Genomic DNA, 23,921 nt, shown 5'->3' on the forward strand with positions numbered 1-23,921 from the left:
AACCATCTAAGATGATGTTTATAACTTTTTAGATGTTTAATTCACCAAAACAAGAGATTTAATAATCTCTTTGATAAGATTTAATGTTTCAAACAAACTCTTAAAAAGAAACATTTAATTCCAGTCTACAGAAAACTGAGTATTTGAAACCTAAAAAAGCACTTCTCTTTCTTAGAACTATCTCTTTTAAAAAATAACATACAGGCTGGGAGCTTCCTTTTCTTCCCCGCATTTAACCTGATTTTCCTTTAAGAATGCCCACTGATTCGCCTTGTGACACCCGAAAGTGTATTTGCCCCTGAAAGAAATGCAGCTGTTCATAAACAGATACTTCTTTAAAATATTTGTGAGGATGTCTGAAAATGTGATTTAACATCAATATCTGAATAGAGATTGTGGCTATTTTTATTTAAGATAGAAGAATTTCATTATCATTTCTGACACAGAAAAAAGGCCAAGTTAGTTTGATGTTTTCAATAGTCAGGTAAGCCAGCCATCCCAACTTTATCTGATTCATCTGCAAGGAAATATGGAGAACAGATTTCTGGGCAGTGGGGCAGGGTGGGGAATCTGGAAACAAAACTGTGTTTTCATTGCCAAACATTCAGATGCTAATCATTCTACATATTGAAATTGTCATCTTATGAAATTTCATCAAAATTTATTATCTTAAAATTTATCCAAAGAATCTAGATGATGAGTAAGGACAGTAATGTATACCTAATGTTTATAAATCTGCTTTTAGTGATCCCAATCCTATTCTCAGAAGTGGTCAGTGTCCTCTATTTCCCACCCCATCCAGTAAATTCAACAGAGCAGTCTTCGATGTCCTAACAACCCTACTACCAAGTCAAAGAGGAGGCATATTTAAGAGAATATTTTCCATGAATAACTAGCTGATAAAGTTTCTGACTTTACAAGGATTTTTCATTCTTAGAAACTCCAGAAATACCCAATGTGCCTATGGCAGAGCAGTTACTCAGGCAAAAGCATCTCTTACACTAAATCAGTCAGACAAATCTGAAGTTTTGAACAAATTCTAGACACATCAAGATCTTGTCGGTCTTCGGTGACATTTCAAAACCAGTTCGAATGAAGTACAAAGAGGCCATAAATTGTCTGTTCTCATGTAAAGGTGTGTTTGAGTTTATTACTCTCTTCCTTTCGGGTACACCTTGACACTGTTCTCCATTGCCTTTGATAGTTTTGCTTCCTTTTTGTTTTGTTTCTATGCCCCTTCCTCAGTCTCTGGTACCTAATCTTCAGAAAAAGATTAACATACAGAACCAGAGGTACAAAGGCTCATTTCCTACAAAGCTAATAAGACCTGAGGACTAGGTAGTAGTTAGATTAAAAAGATAAGAGGATTACAGTATCTGGCGGTCCATCTTGTTCCCTTTTAAGTGAACACAACTTTATATTTTTACCCAATATCCTTGCATCTGCTCAATCTTTTTCTTAAAACACTTTGAAGTAAGTTCCCAGCATCTGATCTTTCAGGCAGTTTAACTTAGAACAGCAGCTGCTAAATTTCACTGTAAAATTAAGCCTGAATGCAGTAATTTGAATGTTATATTTCTCTAGCCCATGTAAGTTTCAAATAATGGTTTTTTTTTTCCACGAAGAAAAAAAAAGAAACATCAAACAAAAGTAATACACATGGGTGCAGTGGGAGTGAATATGGAGAGCAATAGATCTTCTGAGGCAATGAAATGTCATCTCCATTCATGCTATGTATTCAGTGCCACAGCTGTCGTATCTCTGATTTCTGTCACTTTGTAAACAGAGTCATTTTGAAACATTCCAGCTTAATGAGTAGCGAGCAAAATGAGCACACGTCCATTGCCCCACTTTCTGAAAATGGACAACAGCAATGTCCGCTGATGCCCAGGACAGATGGGTTGTGCCCCATCGGCCATAAATGTCCAAGGCAACTCTGCACTGTTTAGGAAAGGAGGCAAAAGTTTTTATCCGTCAAGCAGTAAGTGTCCTTATGGGTTTGCTTCCTTTGTTCACACAGAAAACAGAGGTTACGTGGAGTGTGTCCCTGTTAGTTAATAAATGACTCTCTTCCAATCCACTATTACACTGAGAGCGGGAGCCTGGCTGCTCTTAAGCCTCAGCCACATCCTGCGGCGCCAAAGAGCAGCATTGGCTACAGTTGGCTTGGCTGTCCTATTTCATTAAATCAAACCTCCTCTTACCTCGACTTCCTTGTTCTTCTCTTTGTTTCTGCCCATGGAACTTCGCCCATTGCTGGCGGTCTCCCGTGCGGGGATTACGGATATCTGGTGGAGGGGCATACTGGCAGGGCTGCAGGTTGCCAGTCCCTGATTGGATGCCTTATCTCTTCACTCGCCCTGAGTAGCCCACCTGCACAATTGTTCATATCCTTGCTTTGCCAAGCTCAGTTCTAAACAAAAAAGGGAAAAATAGTGTGTGAGACACTGTGCAGCAGAAGCCAGGGTCTCTGGCCAAAATGTCAAACACACTGTAAGGGAGTCTAAAAGAAAGGCAAGAACCAATCATCCAGGGAGTGTTGTCTCTCAAAAGGATGATTTACTGCAAGTCATAACTGCTCTGCTTTGTCACTGGAGCACCCCCTCTCCCCTAAGAGCATTGTGGGAGACAATTCAATTTCTATGGTACCTAATAACTGTCATGGAAACCAAGGAAACCTGGGTCTCACAGGCCCTTATTAGCAACTGCTTCCTTTAATGGCACAGACTCCCACATTTGCAGCGGCTGCCACTTCTGCTTTTGTTTCTCTCGATTCCCCAGGGGTCCACTAAGCACCCAGAGACATGGCATTCTGCTGACTAGGTAAATAAGCAGAAGGCTGAAAAGCTTAGTGTCCTATTTGGAGCCAAATCTCTTCCTTGAAAAGCATGACAAGCTAGCTGCCTCCACAATAATCAGCTTAGGTCAAAGGATCTGGCTTGAAGTGAAGAGCATCGAAGGAGGTGTTATAAAGTAAGAACACAGAGACAGAGGGGTGACAGAGAGGGGCGGAGGCCGAACTGGGAGCGAGTGCAAGTGTCTTTCTTTGGATGATGGTAAAAAGAGTTAACATTCCCTGTACCTTTCTCAGGAAGACATCAGCAACAGGAGTCAGACAGCATCATCATTCTGAAACACGTCGCACCACACTAACAGTTCAGCTTTATTGCAATTCCTGTGCTCCCTGAAATACATTGTTATAATCCATAGTAGCTTCCCCTTGCTTTTCCAAGAAGGAAACAGACTCTGCTAAGGACTTTATTGTCCTCTTAATAAGTGACTGATACACATTTCTGTCCTTCATATTAGAAAAAAAAAATCCAGTCTCTCAGTGCAGTGAGTTTTCAAAACACATTAACTTTTAAATATATCACTTTCCCTCTATGATCATTTCTTCTTCGTGAGGGTATTTAGCATTCTGTCTCTATGAGGGGCGTGCAAACCATGGGCTGCAGGAGGCCCAGGATGGCTAGGACATGGCCCAATGCAAAATCGTAAATTTACTTAAAACCTTTTTTTTTTGCAGTTTTCACTAGTGTTTGTGCATTTAATGTGTGGCCCAAGACAACACTTCTTCTTCCAGTGTGGCCCAGAGATGCCAAAAGTTTGGACACAAGGAAAGAATTTGAATACATGCACTTTATATTTTCTGGACATTTTGAATAGATCAAATCTCTGACTATCTTTTGTGTTTCTTTACCTCAAAGGAGGCAAAATTTAGAAAATCTGTTGTTTTATATATCTTCAGGCACCATGTGTAAATTCTAATTTGTCCCTAATCCCACAGGAGAACTTATATGTAGTTTCTACCTCCAATTCATCTTTAACCAGCTGTGTATTCCACAATAACAATGACATTTTCTATAAGATATTTCAAGTTGATATAAAGATTACTAAAAAAATATCTTTAAGTTAAATATTAGCTGAAACAAATACTTGGGTATGCCTTCAAGTTTGGTCTAACTATGTGTTCCTAAATTCAAAACCCTACCATCCATCGGGCTCACCTTCAGAAACTTATCACACTCTGATGGATGCCTGAGACTCACTTTACTATAGACTCAGGTTCACCGGGCTGCAGTGGGAACCTGAGCTGGACATTCTTTTAAAATATCACAGGTGATTCTGACACAAACCCATTTGGGGAATCACTGCAGTACATCAATACAATAACCTTAGAACAATAAGGAAATTAAAGTTTGTCTAGTGACAAATCTCTTGCTTTAAAATAGTAAAAAATAGAGTTAAGTAGCCCTAAATCTGACACGAGTTCATCATCGTTTCCAGTTTCCAAAAAGTGTTCATGAAAAGCAGAAGGTTTAATGAAGTGGCTAAAAGCCAAACTCTTCCAAAAATGTCATCTCTGAAGTTAAGTTGATAATGCCTAAAAATCACATCTGTGACCTGTCACTGTAGACGTGTCCTTACTTTAAAAAATAATCCTTAATCCCTCTATCTAGAAGGCCTGTCTTAATTAAGAGAAGGTTGGAAATAGAAGTTTGCAAATGTAATAGTGTGTGACAAATACTCAAATGTAAATTACGAGTCTGTTTAGAAAAAGTAATATCCCCAGTGTTTACATCCATGGAAAGTTCCATGAAAAGCTAAGGCAGCTTTCCAGATGATTTAGACTTTACTATTTTTGCTTAAAATATTCATTGAAGTTACAGGAAAGGAGGTTTTTAGCTTGAATTAACTAAATGGCTGTCCTAATCCTTGACCTTATTATGCATGTGAGTTTTATCTTTTGTTTACTCGGGGATTTTTCAAAAATCAGATTTAAATTTCAAGGTAATTTGATTTACGTGGTTGAGTTATTTCAATTAGTTTTCTTTTATCTTAAAATTTAGAAAATAAATTGAATTTCCAAACAAAGATATTTACTTTCTAGAGTATTTAACACATTAAACAAGAGAAAGTTTATCATGTCTTTTCAAGTAAATACTTCAGAAATAATAAGAAACATTAATAACCAGGATGTTTAATAAACATTTATCAGCCATTATATTAGGTACTGCCACAAAATAAGCTTCTACATTCTCAAAGCGCATCAGAGAGAGAAAAAAACAAAAGCACAGGCTTTTAGCACTCTGTGTGTTCGAATGCTCTCCTGACTTGGAGCACACATCAAGCTCCATCATTGGCTTGCATCTAACACCTTTCCTTAAGCAACTCCCAACTGGAAGCATGAAGTCTCTCTGGATTGAATCATCTGTAACAATCCAAAACTCAAAAAAAAAAAAACAACTGTTGTGGAATGCATTCCTCCTGTGAGAGCACAGTCCATCTGTGGTCCACAGTGCAGTAATTAAACCCTACGGAATAAACGAGAAGCAATGCATTCAGCAGCTGAGCACTTACAGGCATTGGCCTCGCTACCAGCGAAGAGCCATGGACTCTGGAATCATTCAGCTCATTTGTATCTACGCATCATCATGATTGGAATTTCCCAACCTGATTTCTGTGGAAGTTATGTACCATAATTATTGTTGAAGCCTTCCTGGAAGAGTCATTCTCCACCTGATCTGATGCCACACAGCTTGAGTTACATTCGTTTTGCTTCTCCTTCTGATTTCCATCCCTCTGGCTCTGGGAACAGTATCTAAATTACAGGCTCTTGGCTCCTAAATTTGGCAGTTACACTTTGTAATTTTAATGCTAGGGCCTGCCTAAGTGATTCTGATTTGAAGCTTCTCCTCGCTCTCAATAACTTGGGTTGTCTCTAGTTTAAATGGAAAACAAAAGATATTCATCTGATTCTCTACTGTACACCCTCCCTCAACTTTGCCAGCTTTAAAAAAAGCGGGGAGCCTCTGAGGGGTGTATTTAGATTGTCATTAAGCAAGAAAAGAAATACAGCATTAGGCAAAGGAAAGGAACCAAGTAAACATCTGCTGATATATTAACTGGACAGACTAATAATACAATTCAACAAACATATACTGAACATCTTCTGTTTTCTGAGCCATTCTAGGAATTAAGGGGCATGAGATAATGTACAAAATTATGTGGTACAGTCTCCGAAGTTATGGAGTTTGCTATGTCATGAAGGAAATAAGACTTACACATACAAATTAGTTTAAAAACTATATGACAGCATACATCAATATTTAAAACCTAACATAAAATATTGACTGTAAATTAAAAAAAAAAAGATTTGACTACCAAGTAATCCTCACAGGTCTAAATAGTTCATCTTAAGGAGGAACTGGGGGCTGCTAGAAATCAGGTGATGAAGTCACTTCAAGGAATAGAGAAGAGTGTGAGATTGACATGTGGGAATGCAGACACTAATTTAAATAATAGAGAAAATTTGATTAAGGTTATCAATTGATTTAGGCCATGTATGCCCAATAGAATATGGCATTGGTTCAAACCTGGGAGGGGAAGAAATCAGGCCAAGAACCTGAAGAAAGGGAAAGTCTATGCCAAGCAATATCAAAGTCATAAATGCACAGATAAAGGACACAGAAATAATAAGGCTAAGAACTTCAAGTGAATTCTGAAAATGGAAACAAGTGTTCTGCGTTGGGAAAGATGCTTCATAGCACGTTCCCGGGGAAAGAGAGGACACTGGGATTGAATGGGTTTTCAACATGCCATCACACACGGCCACTGGTAGAGGTTACTGGGAAGAATGTAGGAGCAAGACACCACTGCACAAAACTTTATGCTATCTTGTAAAAGAGAAGGAGTAATGAACTTAGATTAAAAGCTATTTTTACTAGGGAAATGTTGAAGCATATACTTATATAGAAGAGTTATGAAATAATGCAAACAAATAAAACAAGGTCAGTGGGAATAATGAGAGGGAAAGATAAAACAGAAAAATAATTAAAATATGTCTCAGTCTATAAAAAATCTGCAATGTAATAAAACATTTCTAAAGTGGTATCCTTTTTCTGGGTTCTGTCTGAATGTTGGACTTTAATGATGATTATTTTGGTATCGGCAACTATTTTTTGTAATTAGAACAATGTCCTTTTAATGTAGAAATTCTCTCCCTGAAGATCTCTCAGAAGCAACTGGATGATCAACCTTATAATGTGAACATGAGATAAACTCTCAAGACTTTTTATTTTAATCTCTGAAAAGTGTTGGTCCCAATTTTGGATACATCTGCTTTCTGAGGTTGAAGCAGATTATAATGGAGCCAAGGAATTCAGTTCAGTCTTCCTTAGAATCAATAGCAATCCACACAGAATAGAAGATCTGTGATAATTACAGCAGACACCGAAGTGATCAGTGGTACCAGTTTCTATTCTTTATATTATACTCATGACAAAAGACTGTCATCAGAAACAGAATCTTTTCATTAATTTCACAGGACTAATCTTTGTTCCTTTCTAATTTGCTGTGGAAAAGAAAAAATCATTTCATTCTCTCCTCTAAAAGAATATGTCAGAAATAATCAAAACTCTAAGGAGTATAAGCATAATTAATATTTAATTAGCTTTGTGGAAACAGTTTAGTATTAAACAAGATCAAATTTCATGTTGTAGATTATTCATTGGCAAAACAAATGAAATTAAAATCTATTTAAGAAACAAAATTTAGTTTGTTTTGCCAATGAATAATCTACAACATGAAATTTGATCAAGTTTAATGAAGATTTGCTCAGTCTCATTTTCCAAGAATATCAATGCACAAGTTAATCTTTGTTAACATTCTCTGTAACTCTCAAGATGTTACTGTATCTACCTATCAGGAGCAAACAAGGAAAAACTCTCTTGGGACAAATATCTACTTCTTCACGTATCTTCAGAGAATATAAAGCAGTCATTCCAAAGGAAGGGCTGGCCTCTGGGAAAACGAAGTCATGGCAGAAGGTCTTCAAATCACTTTTTGCTTCAAAACTTTTCCACCCTTATCCTCAGAAAAACAAGGGTAAGAGGGGGCGGTGGGATTTCACAAGGGGGAAGTTTTTGTAGCTTATAGATTTTTTATCCAAAGTAATAGAATCTGAGAACTTACTGGGTATGACCCCAATGGAACATAAATGTGTTTAAAGAGATTATTGAGTATACAAAACCATCTCCTGATCCTCCTGAGAACAAGATTGTTTATTCCTATTTTTTTTAAACAGCATGTTTATTCCTTGCAGACTTTTATAAATAAGACAGGGAATCCCATCAGAATTTAATAATACTTCTTTTCAACAGCCATACTGCTCTCTGTTATGGATTAAGTTATCTCTTCTTCCCCAAAATATATGTTGGAGTCCTAGATGTCTGGACCTCAGAATATGATCTTATTTGGAGAAAAGGTCTTTCAGATGTAATCAATTTAGAATGAGGTTATTACAGTGCAGACATCAATCCAGTAAAACTGGTGCCCTCAAAAAGGGAAAAACTTGGATACAGAGATAGACATTCATGGAGAAGAACGCCATGAGAAATGTGGAGGTAAGGTGTCACAAAAAAGGAACTACCAAAAGCCAAGTCCTGTCACAGAGTCTTAGCACCGAGTCTTGCCAAAGGAACGGGGTTCTGCAGGTACTTGATCTCAGCTTTCCAGTCTCCAGAACTGTGAGACTACACATTTCTGTTGTTAAAGCCACTCAGGCTTTAGTACTTAGTTACAGTAGCCCCAGAAAAGAAATTCGCTCTTATAGACAGGTGCTTTGAATCATTTTTTACTATTAACCCTCCCCTAAAAGTGTATGAGTAATACAGTGAGTCACTAAAAATTAACTGGATATAACCCCAATTGAACAAATTATTTTAAGAGAACATTGAGCACACAAACTATATTTTAGTCCTTTTAAAGAAAATTGCTTACTCATGTTTTTTAAACTAGCATGCATACTCCTTGTAGACTTTTAGAAATAAGCAAATAAAATAAGAAATGAGATACTGATTAACTTTGAGCAGCTAATATAATGGCCCCAGAGAAAAAGTTTGCTGAATTCAGTAAATACTCTCTTTGCATGTATTGTTATTTTAAAAGTAATGTTATGTTCTAATTTATTTTCTAACATGGATGAAAATATTATTATACCAACATTTTAATCTGCCATTATAAAAAAGCAATATCCTAATGGAAAGTAAGGAACAACTGAAACCTTAGCTCCTAATTTTGTTGCTTATGTTTTTAATGTTTTTTATGAATTAAAACAATTTCGGGTAAGCATTACATATTCCACATTCAGGCAGCAAAGATAATTAGGATCTTTTTTCAGAAAAGAGAAAAGTGATGTTCAGTAGGGTAAATTTATGTTTCTACATTTCAGATACTGAGTTAAGAGAATTAGTAAAAGCCTCAGCTATCTTTTTTTTTAGCTCTAGACAATAGACTCTATTCCTCACTAAAGCTAGTGAAGTTTTTCTATAGATTAGTAACACTTCCTGGTGAGAGGCAAATGACAGGTGTATAAAAGTTAGAACACAATTTACTGAAACCTGCACATCTTGAAAGAAATGGAGCTTAGATAGCCAGGAGTGGAAATAATATTCCAATGGAGACCCAGGCTACCATAAGCAGGCAGGTGTGCTCCACAGGAAGAAGAACCACATGAAAGGTAAAACATAGCCTATGAGACACGATACATAAGATATGAGTGCTAATAAAGGACCAGGTGAAGGCAGAGGGTTCTGTGGATAGAGTCTTAGCAGAAGAGTGGTATCTATTGGGTTCCAAGAAGGCATAGAGTTTTAAGAAAAGTGAATAATCATCAACCAGACCCAGGGTATCAGTCAGATGAAAACAGTAGGCATTGAGTCCAGTGGAAATAGCCTAGGACAGAAAGAGAAGACCAAGGATGATGCAGTGGAAGCTAAGAGCAGAGAAAAGCAGTTTTAAAAAATAGCCTGAGAGCCTTGGCCACATAATTCAGCTGGTTAGAACATTGTCCTGGAATGCCAAGATTGTGGGTTTGATCCCTAGTCGAGGTACATACTCGTACATACAAGAATCAACCAATGAAGGTATAAATAAGTAGAAAAATAAATTGCTCTCCCTCCCTTTCGAATCAATAAATTAGAAAAAAAAATTTAAGTAGCCTGAAAATGAAGAGTACAGTGTCTGCATTGTCTGTTACCCTATGCATAGTTATAGGGGATGGAAGGAACCAGAAAAGGAGGAAGGGTGAGGAAGGTAAATGGTAGAATTCAAGTGGCAAGCTAGGTGTATTTTGAAGTCATGTCTTGAATATAGTCCAACAGCTAGAGGTCTATGTGAGTCAGTACAAGAAGGAAATTATCACAATTGGAGCTCTGTAAAAATAAAACAGCCTCCTCTTTCAGTCAAACTTTAGGAACAAACTTGAATGTTCAGGGAATACACAACCACTTACCGGGACAATTAAAGAAATTGTTGAAAAATATTCCAAAGGCTGGATTCAATAGCTTCTGAAGTACCTTTTATTTGGGGGATTCTGTGACATTAGATGTTATGTTTATCCTTTGTACATGAGGTTATTCCTTGTATAAAATAGTAACAATATGAGGAAATATAGTTTAGTAAAGTATGATTCAATATAAACAGAGAATCTGCTACTATTGATGACTTAAAGGATAGCAGAGAAAATAAGAGAAAAGCACAGGGGATAAAAGGTATCAAATTTAATGGCAGAAGAAGACTTAAACCATCAAGTGGTAGCAATAAATGTAAGGAATTTAACTGTCTGATTATTGATTTTATTGTTTGTCAGCTACACATTCTTTATGTACAATGCAAAGGGTCTTAAACTCACACATACACAAATTTTACACATTCAAGGTCCAACCCAGGGGTGTCCAACCCATGAGCCATGGACTGCATGTAGCCCAGGTTGGTTATATATGTGGCCCAACACAAAATTGTAAATTTACAAAACATAATGAGATTTTTTTGTGTGATTATGTGTCACAAAATATTTAATGTGTGACCCAAGACAACTCTTCTTCTTCCAGTGTGGCCCAGAGACATCAAAAGGTTGGATACCCCTGGTCTCTAAAAGGAGACATAAATAATAGAAAAGGTTCCTAATATAATTAACTTTGAAGTACTGAAGATTTTTAAATTTATTACTATAACAATTTTCATACAGAACAGATATTCACTAAAATGATTAAAGGTTATAAACTAAAGTATGAAATACTATAAAATATTTGGAAATGAGCTCTTTTATACTAAAGAGTATCACTGTACTTTCTAAGGAGAATAAATCAAAAGAGTTATCAAATGTGTATTGCATCCTTCTTATAGGATATTTTTACATTCATGATTCTATATTCATGATTAGGCCTCCAAAATTTAATGAATTAGAGTAATATCTTAATTATTCAAACACTTTTATATTTAATATTAATAATCATCTAGACTTTTCAATTTTCTAACACAGTAGGGCTGTATTTTTTCATTTTTCCCTTATATAAATATATTTAATTATTAACCCAGTAGTACTGTGTTAATGCTTAAATAATGAATGTAAACGTCTTGACTCATGGCCTATCATAGAGTAAGCATTAAGTAGATGTTAAACACTCATATTTAAAGTTTTAAATTATATAAAAATGTTTCAATCATTAAATGTGTACTTACATTTAAAGGAATAGTGAAAATTAAATATAGTTTCTTTAAAAAATAATGGGGTATGTTCCTTCAAACTTTACCTAAGAAAGGAGTATTCCACATACACAGTAAAACCCAATCTCTTATATATAAATTACTTCCACTTGTCAATTAAACATAAATGCACATAGTCCATTGAATAGCACTTTTTAAAAACTAAGAGTTACTAAAAAATAGTATATACATAGTACACAATCTACAGTTTATACAAGGCAACTTTTCAGAGTTGCAATAGCACAATATCATTACAAATTTAATAATGACAGTAGTAATTACTATTTGTTGAGCCATCTACTCTCTGCCAAGTAATGTGTCAGGCACCCTACACATATATTACCTAATTGGTAATATTACCTCACACCATAGTAGAATTATTTATAGAATTATCATCTCTGTTTAACAGAGAAGGGAACTGAGGCTCTGAGAGATATATGATTTGCCCAAGTTCCCACATACGTAGTCAATGACTGACTTGGGGTTAAATTTAATTCTACCTGACACCAAACACCTTTAAAACAGCATGTTAATAGAGATTACTGATGGATGGATTGCAGAACACATACAATATTGATTGTGTGAGTTGCTGGTCAGATTCACTGCCATACCTTGATTATGCTGTCCATGCAGTCCCTGCCACCAAGCCAGTCAGTGAATGCACCTAAAGCTTTGGTCGCAATGACCCAGCTCAATGAGCTCTATAATAACATCTTTGCTTTAGTAGTAGTGGGGCATTTTCCCAAGAATGTGAAGTCAACAGAGTACTAACAGATCAAAAATATAGAAAACTGACTTTAAAGTTATGGAAAAAATAACTGAACCACAGAGGTTCTAAAATATTTTTATACCATATTATAAATCAGTGAACTGAAAAGGTGCATTCAGAGAGGCATTATTTCCTAAAAATTTTCACAGATGGCAGTCACCATCAATGCCTAATGATATAAGAAGGACCTAAATTTTAAAAAGCAAACTTGATTTACTACCCTAAAAACTCTGTAGGCATTGACGGGTAAATTAAACATTCAGGGAACATAAATGTATAAAGAAGAGAAAGAAAAAAAAAGGAGACGGACACACACAGAGAAACTGAACAACTCTATTTAAAATGCTTAGACATTTTTTATTTGGGGGGCCGGAATATTTGCTGATACAATTACTGAGTTAAACAGAATTTAATAATTATTTTTAGTCCCTGTAGAGGTTACACTGAAAAAGTACAAACACCTGAGTAGGACATTAAGAGGTATTTACTCCAAGACCATGAAATGGACAAATATCTATAATTGGCTTGAAAATAAATACAGTCTAAACTATGGCTCTATTACAAACTTAATACACAATTTTAAATTTGATCTTTTCCTTCAGAGAAGAACAACTACTTAATACAATATTTACTATTATCTAGAGAATAGTGTCGATATAATAAAGCAATAAAGACAAAGTTCTTTGTTTAAAATTTTAAAATTAAGTGATGATTTTCATCTGTTGTAAAAGAGGCTGCAATTACCCAAGGATCATGTTTCTAAACATAACTATAAGTAGCAAATGAATAGGATAAAAAAATGATGATCATTTAGGTCACATTCAAATTACCACATAAAACATCCACTTAAGAACAGAGAGTTTAATGTATTTGCTATCATGTTGTATAAGATCCTACTTTTCCTCTTAAATGAGAGGCTAGTATATGTATTATACCTTAAATTACTTGTAAATAAAGACAACTATTTGCTGCTTGATAGAGTCTATATTAAAAGAATATGAAAATATATTTAATAATTTCATTTGAGGCCAATACATAGAGTTAAAATGCATGTGGTTATAATAATATATGTAAAGCACATAGATATATCATAACACATTGTAGGGAGTCAAAAAGTTAGGTTACAAATACCTAGGAACAGAGTGGAAACCACATGATCGGGTAATGATACAAATACCAAGGTGGAGAGCACTGAGAAAGAAGCAGCTTGAGGTTAAAAATCAAGGTGGGGAGATTACTTCTCCCATTTCTCTGAGGTTTCCTCTCCCACTGTACAAACTGTAAACAACTGTAAAGAAATATAATGCTAAAAAATATGTCATACATACTGCAAAAGTGTTTCTAGGCAATGTACAACCACATAGCACAGACCCATGATTTCTGAAGAAGAAAAACAATTAGATGATTCCTATAATTTTTGGTTTTCTGCCTGAAGCCAATTTCTGGATAATGTTACTGAGAACTAAACTAGAACCTGGTTGTCTATCTTAGTTGAGGACATAGAGACTAGAGTAGAGGGAAAATGGAGATGGCTAGAATTTGTGGAGCAAAGGACCAAAGAGAAAGGACCGATAGAGAAAGAGCTCCGAAGTCTGTATACGGTCCCCTTGATCCTTTAGCATCACACCAACCTGCAGGTTTGTGAAGTGAGACTCCAAAAGGTAGAGGAAGGAAAGAACCACCTAAGAGTTATAAACCAAACAATCCCCAGAGTTTACCCAGGATTCAAGATTGATCAAGTGAGAGAGAACTTGTGAAATCACAGGATATTCAGTAGAGATCTCCAAATGATTAGAACTTGGAGTAAATTCTACTCTGGACCCTCTCCAAAGAAAGCTTATATGCCAGCCTCTAAAAAAACAAACAAACAAACAGACCTCAAGTAAATGAACTGTTGCAAAAACAACTTTTTACATTTTTAAAAGGAAGATAGCAAAATCCAGATTCTCAACAATGGGATATTTAGAATATTTGGCATTGAGTAAAACATGACTAGACATACAAAGAAGCAGCAAAATCTGATTCATAGTCAGCCACAATGTCCCTGATGTGGCAAATCCAGAAATTACAGAGATGATGGGATTAGCAGGCAAGCCATTACAATATCTACTATAAATAGGCTCAAAGAAAAACATAAGGAAAGAAGAAATACACATTTAGAAAAGAACCAAATGGAACTTCTAAATAAAAAATACAATATTAATATAAAAATTCGCTAAATGAATTTGAAACCAAATTAAACATTACAGAAAAATAAGTAAACTTGAAGACATAAAAACAGTAGCAACAATGAACAACCTACCCAAATATAGCAAGGAGGGAAAAAAAGACAGCAATGATGGCGAAAGAGTGATTTTGGACAAAAATCAAGCAGTGTAACCCTCGGGCAACGGAAGACCAGAAGGAAGGAAGAGATCAAGAGTGGCACAAATTATATTTAAAAAACTGAAGGTCAAAAATCTTTCCAAATTTATCATCATTAAATCTACAGATCCAAAAGGTTTGTCAAACCCCAAACTAAAGAAATAAAAAGAAAATCAGACTTAGGAACAACAAATTCAAATTCCTGAAAAGCTTTAGCTAAAGGAAAATCTTTAAAAAACACTAGCGGAAAAAAGACCTGTTTCATCCATCTGAGAAGACAAATAAGAATGACATCAGATTCTCTTTATTCCATCTGAAGTAATATAAATGAAACCCTGCAAAGTCCAAATGAAGTACTGAAGAAAATATTCTTTGAAAATGAAAGCAAAATAAGTTGTTTTCACATAAATGAATGAGAAAATTTGGGCTAGCAGTCCTGCATGATCAGAAATGTTAAAGGAAGTTGTTCAAGCAGAAGAAAAGTGACACCAGATGGAAATCCCTCTCCACATCCAGGATTGATGAGCACCAGAAATGGTAAACATGTGAGTAACTAGAAAGGACAGTTTTGCCTCATGTAAAATTTTATTTAAAAATAGATTGTTTAAAGCAATGCATTATAGGGATTATAACATATATACACATATGTGTGTATATGTGTGTGTGTACATGCACACACACTCTCCAGGTCCGTCTGGAAAGTATCCAGCCATGCATTGTGAAAAATAGAGACATTTATTGAAGTTACAACATACAAGAAACATTGTACATAGGACAATGACTCCTCAGTCCCCTTCAAAGAAGCACCTTGGGATATCACACAGTTCTCCCAATCACCATCAGCTGCCCCTTCATATTTTTCTGAATCTCATGGACAGTCTGAAATCTCTTGCCTTTCAAAGGTGATTTTAGTTTTGGGAGAAGCCAGAAGTCACTGGGCACCAAATCTGGGCTATGGTGGGGCTGAGTCACCTGGACGATGTCATGTTTCGCCAAAACACTCTGCATGAGACATGATGCATGAGCAGGCACATTGTCATGATGAAGCTGTTAATCACTAGTTGCCCATAGCTGTAACCTTCTGAATAATCCAAATAGTTTCTTGGAGGAACGTTCAAGCTTAATGCAAAACTTGATGCAGATTTGTGCTCTACTCACTCAGACATTTTCAATGCTACAGCCACACAGTACACATGCTCACTCAACAGTGTCTACCACCCCCCATTGAAGTCATCATTGTTCATGCATGTTCATTCCAGTCTACTCTCCTTGGCTGCCAATTTACACTGATGTCACACAAACCATTCTCATTATATTAATAGTGGCTGGACATTGTTTGGACAAACCTTGTATATAGATATACATAAACAACAGGACATAGAATGGGTGTGGCCAGGTGGCTCAATTGGTTGGATCATTGTCCTGTACACCAAAAGGTTGTGGACTCAGTACTTGGGTGAGGCACATACCTAGGCTGCAGGTTCAATCCCTGGTAGGAGCATGTTGCAAAAGGCAGGCGATCAATGTTCCTCTTTAATATGGATGCCTCTCTGTCTCTGCCTCTCTCTCCCCCTTCCTCTATCTCTAAAAGTCAATAAACATATCCACAGATAAGAATTTTTTAAAAAAATGTTCCTATGAGGACTTTTGAAATCTCATTTGGGTCCCTCCATTTACAGCCCAATTTCTCGATTCTTCTCCCATGCTTTCCTGGAAAGACTTCCTAATGAATTACTGTCATAGGAACATTCACACCAGGTCTGTCTCTGGAAAGTCCAATCTAAAAGTCTTGGTAGCGGTATATGCTTCCAACCGGTTCATTGAGAGTAGTAGTAGGTTGGGTAGAAGAGCTTACAACCAGGACTGGCTTTAAGAAAATGTTAAATAGGAAATAAAAATACTGTGACATTTCAAGAGAGAGACTGCAAAATAAAATAAAAAATTTTTTTCCTGATTTTCGAACAAGGGATGCTGCATTTGTACATTTCAGTGAGCAGCACAAATTAATGTAGCTGGCCCTGCTCATCCTTTTTCCTTTGAAATAATTATAACAAAGACTACAGTGCGTTGAATGAAAACTTCTACCTCATTCACACCACAAAAATGCCCATCCATTCAGTTAAACTACGAAGAAATACATCCAATAAATTGTTTGCTTAACTCAACTTCCATTTCTTTCTCTAATCCTTAGTAACAGATACCTATTTTCCTAGACACATTTCATATCATTCAGACTAGATTTTCCAGCCCCCTTTATAGCGCAGATATGGTCACGTGACTGAGTTCTGGTTGGTGATATAGATCTTGTGTGGGACTTCTATGAAAGTTACCTAAGAACAGCTAAAGGAAAGCTTTCTGCCCATTTGTCCTTCATTCTTCTTAGAGGCTGAAACCAAGACATAACAACCATCCTGACTCATTAGGTAGTTGTGAGGATAGACGCAAGGGGTGAAGGCAGTAATGCAGAAAGTCAAAAGCATAGATCCTTAAAGGAAACGCCACACTTTTCTAGGCTGTCTACATCTGAACTCCCTTGATGTAAGAGGGAAGTGCAAACTTTTAGGTTTAAATCACGGTGTTTATTTTGTTTTGTTTTGTTCTACCTTATGTGTAAGCAAACTTAACCTTAGCTGACAAAAAAAGGTTATTTTTCCTTGAATAAATGTCTAAAATCTAATCAATCTCTGAGATATATCCACTAAAAGCCAATGCTCATGAACATAGTAAGAAATAATTTCCCGTTTTATTCCATCTCTTAATTTAAATATATACCTCTAGCTGATCATTAAAACCCCTGTTTCTGAGGAAATTGACAACTTTCAGGGCAATGGCAAAAAAAAAATGTCTAATGGTTGGCAAAGTTTTTGATGCAAATATTCACAGATATAGAAACCAGTGAGTCACAATGATGCCTGTTGAACTTCTTTGTCCCCTAAAATTGCAAACTCAGATACGTTGCCAAAAACTACAGGTGCTACATCTATGCAGAGTAACAAGATTTTCTTTCCTGTTAAATTCTAGCTTGGCATACAAATTTTTCACCATTTGAAGACACTGAGCTTGCAACGGGGCTCATAGAATTCTTTGTTGACATTTGATGCTTGCACATAGAGATGGTTTTATTAAAGGTACAACAGCAACTGTTTCATCCGATCGTATATGGAAGGCAAATAACAGCTGCCAATTCCTCCCTGCTCTGCTTTAAAATAGTAAAAGAGTATCAGCAACTCTGGAGTAAATGACAGTCCTTTTACAGAAGGATTGGTTCAGTTTGCTTCCTCATAAACCGTCCTGACATTTCCAGGGCACATGGCTCCACCAAGAGCTTTCTGATGTGCATGCATTCTTTCTCCTAGAAATGTGATAGGCCAATCTGTAGGATGCTTCAAAACCAGGCATTTGTGTCAAGACAAATTCATGTTTTGATAAAGTTCTGGTCTTTTTAAATTGATGCTTCTCATAAAACAATGCCACATAATGGATATATTTTCAAGATGAATAAATAAAATATGTTTCTTCAGCTTTCTTGTCATTATATGAATCTATTCACATAATCTCCTATCCTTGTAAGAGGCATTGTAGCTTTTGTATACCATCAAGCTTAGCAATGAAAATAAAATTAAAGAACATGTAAGCTTTGTTGTACTATTTTTTCCAATTAAGATTAACCTGATGTAAATAAATGCAGATACCCAAAATCATCATGGTGGGTACATTTTTCTTAATTTCAATCATAGGAACCTATGTTGAATATCATATTATGTAAAACTCACAAATTTGCATCATCTGGTGATTAAAAACTGTACACTTGTTTAAAAGTAATAAAAATTTGATAATAAAATTTGACATTACTGTTTTTCACAAAGATGGACTGAGTAAACAAAACATTTTTGCAGTAAGTTCATAAATCAAAAGTAGGTAAAAATGACCATTTATTTGATTCTCAGACCTGCCACTTAGCATTAATGCAAACATCATCAAGCTTTTTTTCTTCTTTGTATCTCAGTTTTCTCATATGTAGAATGAAAATTTTGTCTAAAGTAAATTAGATAATTTAGTATATAAGTCAATTTGCAAAATCAAGTGATTTTTATATTTGCTTCTCAGTCACATTCTGACTATAGTTTTTGTACAAAAAAATTAGGGCTTTTAAAATCAAATATGGTGCTCTTTCTTTCCAATTATCCATATTTTGATACTAGATTGCTAAGTACTGGGTTGGCCAAAAAGTTTTAGTTTTTCCATACAATGTCTTTAGTTGTGTTTAGTTGTCTTCAACTTCATTTGAAACAATTTTGTTAGACTATATTGTGACAGTTGTCATATCAGCATGCATTTAAAAAAATCAAAATTGGTGAATGTTTGTGCAGCCATTTTTAATAATGAAAATGGAAGAAGATAAACAACATTTTTGGCATATTATGCTTTATTATTTTAAGAAAGGTACAAATGCAACGGAAATACAAAAAAAAGATTTGTGCAGCATATGGAGAAGGTGCTGTGACTGATCAAATGTGGCAAAAGTGGTTTGTGAAGTTTCTTGGTACTATTGACATTTTGGCCAAATAATTCTTTGTTGTGGGACTGTCTTATGTATTGAAAAGTGTTTAGCAATACCCCTGGTTTCTACCCACCAGCAGTCAATAGCGGGAGAGAGCTGACATACTCAAAATATAGATCAAATCAATAAAGTTATTGGTGAAAGTGAAAAATGTATCTTTTATTTTATGAAAAAAAAACTGGAGCAGACTTTTGACCAATGAAACATAATGTAAAAATTATAAGAATTTAGCTAAGGACTTTCCCATTAACTTTAACAAATAATATAAACAGTGGTTTAAAATAAATATATACTAAAAAACTGTATTGCAGAATTTAAAGTAATATTGAAGAGTAACTTTCTGGTATGCTATTAAGCTATATTAACAGGAAATAGAACCTCAGATAAAGAAATGATAATTATATATAATTCTAATTTTAATCTCATAATAATTTGTACTTTATTTGCAGTCCCAGAATAAGGTGTGATAAGTTGTATGAAAATATTTTGTGACCAATGAGTAGCAAGAAATATTGCATAAAATGCAGAAATATGTCATTTGATAAATAATTGAAAAATAATAATTTTTATTAGGACAAAGTGGAAACAATCCTGAGTGTTCTCAAATAACTGAACAGATTTCAGTTAGAAAAAAAGGTTCTTAATAGCCCTCAAGGAAAAAAAAAAACAAAAAATGTTACAAAAGATAAATTTCTATTCAATGTAAGTAAGAACTTTCTAATAGTTGTAATTTTCTAAGAATAAAATGGATTTTTATAAGCACCAAAGGAGATATTCCTCTCTAAATTTCTCCTAAGCCATGTATTTTATCTTTTTTTCTCATGCAACACATTCTGGTTTGATATGTGTGTAAACTGTCATGTTATTTGGTACTTTGCTCCTGAATTCCAACTTTCCCCACTTTAATCATTTGAGTCTTTTATCACATCTGATGGACTCTTTGATTCATTATATTTTCCTGGGTATGAATAATGGATTCATTGTTGCAACTTATTTCAGTGCCATAGGATGGAACTTGCCCTCTAGAACTTGACTTCATTTTGGAATATTTCTATTGAAGTATTCTCAGTGGGAAAGGAAAGTGTGACAATTTGTGCTCCAGTAGCTCAGTGTTGCCCCCTGTGACCACACTATTCTCCAGCCCCACGCAGTGAGTTTAGCTCCTGTTTATTTCTCTCAGCTTCAACAAAGTTAAAGGGCCTTTTTCACTGTGTTTCCATTTTTCGAGTTTTTAAACTCTCAGAATCCAAATATTTTTCTTAAAATTTCAAACTGCATTTTTGATAACAGTACAGCCAGGGATACTGAGCTATAGGAAACACCACTTCAAAACATGTAGACTGTGTGTTTTAAAACAACTTTTTTTAAAAATATATTTTATTGATTATGCTATTACAGTTGTCCCATTTCACCCCCTTCACTCCCCTCCACCCTGAACACCCTCTCCCACCCACATTTCCCCCCTTTAGTTCATGTCCATGGATCATACATATAAGTTCTTTGGCTTCTACATTTCCCATACTATCCTTACCCTCCCTGTCTATTTTCTACCTACCATCTATGCTACTTATTCTCCGTGCCTTTTCCCCCCTCTTCTCTTCCCACTCCCCTGTTGATAACCCTCCGTGTAATCTCCTTTTCTGTGGTTCTCTTCCTGTTCTAGTCGTTTGCTTAGTTTGTTTTTGTTTTTGTTTTAGGTGTGGTTGTTAATAATAGTGAGCTTGCTGTCATTTTACTGTACATGTTTTTTATCTTCTTTTTCTTAGATAAGTCCCTTTAACATTTCATATAATAAGGGCTTGGTGATGATGAACTCCTTTAACTTGACCTATCTGAGAAGCACTTTATCTGCCCTTCCATTCTAAATGAAAGCTTTGCTGGATAGAGCAATCTGGGATGTAGGTCCTTGTCTTTCATGACTTGGAATACTTCTTTCAAGCCCCTTCTTGCCTGCAAGGTCTCTTTTGAGAAATCAGCTAACAGTCTGATGGGAACTCCTTTGTAGGTAACTCTCTCATTTTGTCTTGCTGCTTTTATGATTCTCACCTTATCTTTAATCTTGGCTAATGTAATGATGACGTGCCTTGGTGTGTTCCTCCTTGGGTCCAACTTCTTTGGGACTCTCTGAGCTTCCTGGACTTCTTGGAAGTCTAATTCCTTTGCCAGATTGGGGAAATTCTCCTTTATTATTTGTTCAAATAACTTTTCCATTTGTTGCTCTTCCTCTCCTCCTTCTGGTACTCCTATAGCTCAGATGTTGGAATGTTTAAAGATGTCCTGGAGGTTCCTAAGCCTTTTCTCATTTTTTTTTTTGAATTCTTGTTTCCTCCTTCTTTTCTGTTTGATTGTTTCTTTCTTCCTTCTAGTCCACCCCATTGATTTGAGTCCCAGTTTCCTTCCCATCACTATTGGTTTCCTGTACATTTTCCTTTCTTTCACTTAGCATAGCCTTCCTTTGTCCATCTAATTTGCGACCAAATTCAACCAATTCCTTGAACATCCTGATCACCAGTGCTTTGAACTGTGCATCTGATAGGTTGGCTATCTCTTCATCGCTTAGTTGTATTATTTCTGAAGCTTTGATCTGTTCTTTTGTTTGGGCCATTTTTTTTGTCTTGTCACGCCTATTACACGTGAGGGGGTGGGGCCTTAGGTGTTCACCAGGGCAGGGCAACCCACGTCGCTAGGTTGTGATGCAGTATGTGGGGGAGGGGTCTGAGAGGGAACAATGACACTTGCTCTGCCCTCCAGTGGATTTCAGTCCCTTCTGCCACTTCCCCCAAGCAAACTGGGCCCTTCTGGTGCTGATCCCCAGGTAGGTGGGCTTGTATACACTCTAGGACCCTGTGGATCTCTCCAACAAACTCTTCTGTGAGGATGGGAGTATCTCCCTGCGCCTCAACTCCTACAGGTGTTTTCCAATTTTTTTTTTTGAGGCTTTATTTCCTGGACCCTGGGCTGCTCAGTCTGTCTTGCTCCCCAGTTTTGCCTGGTTTATCTACACGAGAATGCGGGACCACCCGGTCTGCCAACTGCCTTGTGTGCCAAGCTCCTCCACAATCTGCAGACTTTCTGGGTTCACCTGCTGCCACCCTGCGCCTGGGGTCTGCCAGCCGCCACTTTGCCCTGAGTCCTCTCCACCGGGCCACCCAACTCCGTCCCTCCTACTGGTTTGGATGAATGTTTCTTCTTTAACTCCTTGGTTCAGACTTCCATACAGTTCGATTTTCTGTCAGTACTGGCTGTTTTTTTGTCTCTAAATTTTTGTTGTCCTTATTTTGGTTGTGCGAGGAGGCACAGTGTAAAATAACTCTGTGCCATGACATTTAATGTTAAATATGATACTAAGTGACAAGGAGAGGCCTTTAATAAAATCCAGTATTTATGTAGCCTATGGGAGGTATGCAAAGCATCTCGCCCCAGAGGTTTGAGGTGATACTCATGAATTTATTTAATGAGGTCCTATCTAGAACTGTACTAGAATGTACATATGCAAATGAAACCAAGAAGGAGTTCATTTCAAAATCTGATGGGTTGGGGAATGTGAGGAAGGGTTCTATGTATATTCTTTGTAAGGTGACCATGTATTCTGATTTGTGTCCACATTTGAACCTAGAAGAGAATGTTCCCCATTGACTTCAGTTGGATGCTCAGCATCATATCCAGTTAGAGCTCATTTCACTTCCCAAAGTACCCAGGTGTAGATGACTAATTACATGTTACTCTAATTCTATAGCAGGGAATTATTCATTTGGAAGGATTTTTAAAGAGAGCAAAGTGAACTCTGTTTTTATACATTAATAAGCAACTGAATACCTGCATTGCAGGCAGAGTCACAAAGCCCTATTATTCACACCAAGCTAAGGGCCCTAATCCATTCTGTTAAAATATCCAATTATGTAATTTAAGAATCTGCTTTGGTGTAATCATGTTAAATAATGATTACCTCTGAACAAAAGGACCATGAGCAACTTTTAAAATGTTTATGTATTGCTGTATTATTCAAAGTTGTTATCATAAACATGTATTACTTGTGTATATTAAAAATAACAAAAGATATTTAAAAAGTAAAAAGAAACCCACTTTGACCTTGATGTTTGAGTTACAAATTAAACATCATTATTCAAGTTTTGAAAAGTAATAGTAAATGAGCACCATTTTATCTCCCTTTCAGAGTGAAACTTCTTAGTTCTTTTGTATCTGGTAATATTAGCTTATAAAAATAATAACTATCATAAGTATCCCAGAAAGTATTTAACAGCATTTTTCAAATGTAAAAGAAATAAGGAAAAAAGGCATTATTCTTTTCTAGCATTTGAGTTTGTTGGTATAAACTACATAGTTTCAGAAATAAAAACTGTAATGAGCCCTGACTGGTGTAGCTCAGTGAATTGAGAGCAGGCTGTGAACCAAAGGGTCACCAGTTCAGTTCCTAGTCAGGGCAAATGCCTGGTTGCGGGCCTGGGGCCCAGGTGAGAGGCAACCACACATTGATGTCTCTCCCCCTCTCTCCAAAATAAATAAAATCTTAAAAAAAAACTGTAATGAAAAACTTATGATATCTCCATACTTCATTTCAAAACAAATTTAATAGGGATTAAGGGAAAATGGAAACAACTGTACTTGAACAACAATAAAAAATTAATCAGTTAAAAAAAGACATATTTTTAAATATTAAGA

The 23,921-nt window shown here is 36.0% G+C and overlaps 1 protein-coding gene across 2 annotated transcripts in view; it reads right to left on the bottom strand.

The window, feature by feature from the left end:
• Positions 1–23,921, bottom strand: part of MARCHF1 (membrane associated ring-CH-type finger 1) — a 560,630-nt gene that overhangs the window by 353,030 nt on the left and 183,679 nt on the right. For both annotated transcript variants that reach the window (XM_045831238.1, XM_045831239.1), the window contains one exon: positions 2,205–2,413. The gene's annotated coding sequence lies outside the window, so the exon portion shown is untranslated. The remainder of the gene's footprint in view (positions 1–2,204; positions 2,414–23,921) is intronic.

Source organism: Phyllostomus hastatus, unplaced genomic scaffold, assembly GCF_019186645.2.
Source record: "Phyllostomus hastatus isolate PE091 unplaced genomic scaffold, TTU_PhHast_1.1 phas_contig_159, whole genome shotgun sequence".
In the NCBI taxonomy this organism is placed as follows: domain Eukaryota; kingdom Metazoa; phylum Chordata; class Mammalia; order Chiroptera; family Phyllostomidae; genus Phyllostomus; species Phyllostomus hastatus.